This window comes from Garra rufa, chromosome 9, assembly GCF_049309525.1.
Source record: "Garra rufa chromosome 9, GarRuf1.0, whole genome shotgun sequence".
Taxonomy (NCBI): domain Eukaryota; kingdom Metazoa; phylum Chordata; class Actinopteri; order Cypriniformes; family Cyprinidae; genus Garra; species Garra rufa.
In genome coordinates this window covers 26,440,461-26,443,126 of record NC_133369.1, presented here as the reverse complement: position 1 = coordinate 26,443,126, position 2,666 = coordinate 26,440,461, and positions in this window count along the sequence as shown.

Below are 2,666 nucleotides of genomic sequence, written 5' to 3'. Positions count from 1 at the left end.
AGTTTTACAAATGATACATTTGTCAGCACACAACCAAATCAAGATATCCACCTCATTTTTCAATGCGGAAGCAAGCTGTTTTCTGGTAATGTATGAGACTCATTAGTTGCTATAGAAAAATAACAAGAAGAATAACAAAATGCAGTAAACGGTAAAACAGTTTGCACTACAAATCATTGTGTTCATAATTAAGATAATAAAGTAATATAGTAAGACACGCCAGTTTGCAAAGCAGCAAATAAATACCTGGAAAAAGATAAGACCGGAAGCCAGACACATTAAATTTACAAATGACCATGCCCGCTCTTATGGAAAAAATAAGGTGGATATGGGAAGCAAAACTTATTACTGATATTAAAAATATTAAGATTGTTTTCAGAGAACCTAAATTTATAAAATCCCATTTTGCTCCATTAAAATCTTAAAGCAAGAAAAAAATGCTGGTGAGGTAAAAAAATAATCCAAGATACTGAATTCAAGATATACAGTGGTGTGAAAAAGGCCCCCTTCCTGATTTGTTGTTTTTTTGCATGTTTGTCACACTTTAATGTTTCAGATCATCAAACAAATTTAAATATTAATCAAAGATAACACAAGTAAACACAACATGCAGTTTTTGAATTAAGTTTTTTTATTATGAAGGAAAAACTAAATCCAAACCCACATGACCATGTGTGAAAAAGTGTTTGCCCCCTAAACTTAATAACCCTTAGCCACCCTTAGCAGCAACAACTGCAACTAAGCGTTTGCGATAACGTGCAATGAGTCTGTTACAGCGCTGTGCAGGAATTTTGGCCAACTCATCATGGCAGAATTGTTGTAATTCAGCCACATTGGAGAGTTTTTGAGCATGAACCGCCTTTTTAAGGTCACGCCACAGCATCTCAATAGGATTCAGGTCAGGACTTTGACTAGGCCACTCCAAAGTTTTCATTTTTTTTTTTTTTTCAGCCATTCAGAGGTGGATTTGCTGGTGTGTTTTGGATCACTGTCCTGCTGCAGAACCCAAGTTCGCTTCAGCTTGAGGTCACAAACAGTTGGCCGGACATTGTCCTTCAGGATTTTTTGGTAGACAACAGAATTCATGGTTCCATTTATCACAGCAAGTCGTCCAGGTCCAGAAGCAGCAAAACAGCCCCAGACCATCACACTAACACCATATTTTACTGTTGGTATGATGTTCTTTTTCTGAAATGCTGTGTTACTTTTACACCAGATGTAATGGGACACACACCTTCCAAAAAGTTCAACTTTTGTCTCGTCAGTCCACAGAGTATTTTCCCAAAAGTCTTGGGGATCATCAAAATGTTTTTTGGCAAAACTGAGATGAGCCTTTATGCTCTTTTTGCTCAGCAGCGGTTTTCGTCTTGGAACTCTGCCATGCAGGCCATTTTTGCTCAGTCTCTTTCTTATGGTGGAGTCATGAACACTGACCTTAACTGAGGCAAGAGAGGCCTGCAGTTCTTTAGAGGTTGTTGTGAGGTCTTTTGTGACCTCTTGGATGAGTCGTCGCTGTGCTCTTGGGGTAATTTTGGTCAGCCAGCCACTCCTGGGAAGGTTCACCACCGTTCCATGTTTTTGCCATTTGTGGATAATGGCTCTCACTGTGGTTTGCTGGAGTCCCAAAGCTTTAGAAATGGCTTTATAACCTTTTCCAGACTGACAGATCTCTTATTTAGATTAATTTCTCATTTGTTCCTGAATTTCTTTGATTCTCAATGTGATGTGTAGCGTTGGAGGATCTTTTGGTCTACTTCACTTTCTTAGGGAGGTCCTATTTAAGTGATTTGTTGATTGCGAATGGGGGGGGGGGGGGGTGGCACACAGGGACATGTGGGTTTGGAATTTGGATTTTGTTTTCCCCTCATAAAAAACCCTTCATTTAAAAACTGCATGTTGTGTTTACTTGTGTTATCTTTGATTTATATTTAAAATTGTTTGATGATCAGAAACATTACAGTGTGAATGTTTAGTCAGGAAGGCGGCCGACACACTTTTTCACACCACTGTATATTTTATGCACTATCATCTTCATCTGATTTTGAATTATTTTTTATTTAATTATAAGTTACCCTGGACCACAAAACCAAGTAGCATGAGTAGCACGGGTATATTTGTAGCAATAGCCAAAAATACATTGTATGGGTCAAAATTATCGATTTTTTTAAATGCCAAAAATCATTAGGAAGTAAAGATCAATTTCTGACCCTAAATATATCAAAACTTAATTTTTGGTTAGTAATATGCATTGCTAAGAAATTCATTTGAACAACTTTAAAGGTGATTTTCTCAGTATTAAGATTTTTTTCCCCCCTCAGATTCCAGATTCTCAAATATTTGTATCTCAGCCAAATATTATCATATCCTAACAAACCATACATCAATGAAAGGATTATTTATTACCTTTCAGATTATGTATAAATCTCAATTTAAAAAATGTACCCTTATGACTGGTTTTGTGGTCCTGGGTCACATATTTGAATTATTGAGATTAAAATGAATTTGATATAAGTTTTATTTGCTAGACTGATGTCAAATGCATGTTGATTGTTGGCTGTCAGACACAGCCAATCAGTGCTCTGTGCTGCCCTCTGCTGCCAGATTATATGTCGCACAGTGGTGAATTTACAAATTAAAGTTGCAGATTTTTTTTTTTTTACTAAGAG